Source organism: Otolemur garnettii, unplaced genomic scaffold (assembly GCF_000181295.1).
Source record: "Otolemur garnettii isolate 467f Iridium unplaced genomic scaffold, OtoGar3 scaffold00339, whole genome shotgun sequence".
Classification (NCBI taxonomy): domain Eukaryota; kingdom Metazoa; phylum Chordata; class Mammalia; order Primates; family Galagidae; genus Otolemur; species Otolemur garnettii.
In genome coordinates, this window is record NW_003852734.1 from 156264 (window position 1) to 156966 (window position 703).

Consider the following 703-nt stretch of genomic DNA (forward strand, 5'->3'; position numbering starts at 1 on the left):
GGAAACAGAAATAAAGAAAACATATATAATTTTAAGAGACAGTGTTGTTTTATGGAAGGGAATGCAGACCAAGTATGGGGCATTGGATTTCAGCTCTTGTGTACATATGCGGCCTTCACTGATCCAGAAAAGTTCTAGTGACTGATTTCTAAAATATTGCCTGTCCATCACAGTCTATCATTTTTTTTTATACCACCACACAACAGAGTTGTGGCAGAACTTTGATTCAAGTCCATTCTCTTAACTTTGTGCAGTGGCAGTATTGTAGCTAATGAGGTTTATCTGAAGTGCAATAATTATTAATTGAAAACTTTTCCCTAAAAAAAATAAAATAAAATAAAATAAAATAAAAAAAAAAGAAAAAAAAAAGAAAACTTTTCCCAATACCTCACCATGACAACTTGAATTATAGTTGGTGTTGGCAATTTTAGACAGACTCTACAGAGAGCAAATTTTAAAAATTTAGCAATTTTATTGATACTTTTAGACAGTCTTTACAGAAACTAAATTTAAAAAAAAAAAGAGTCCATTCTCTTAACTCTGACACACGAGAGTCATAACAAAATGACTTTGGTAAGGCACCTTAACTCTTCCTACTATTCCACAGTGCTTCCCATGTGAATTTTCTCATTTCCTCATTTTCATCTACTTCCATCCTCCTTTATGGCCCATGCACAGGTTGTAAGAAACATGTCATTAGATC

The 703-nt window shown here is 32.7% G+C and overlaps 1 pseudogene; it reads left to right on the forward strand.

The window, feature by feature from the left end:
* The first annotated feature begins 242 nt into the window (after nucleotides 1-242).
* On the forward strand, nucleotides 243-326 carry LOC111722744 (annotated as a pseudogene).
* The last annotated feature ends 377 nt before the right edge of the window (nucleotides 327-703 follow it).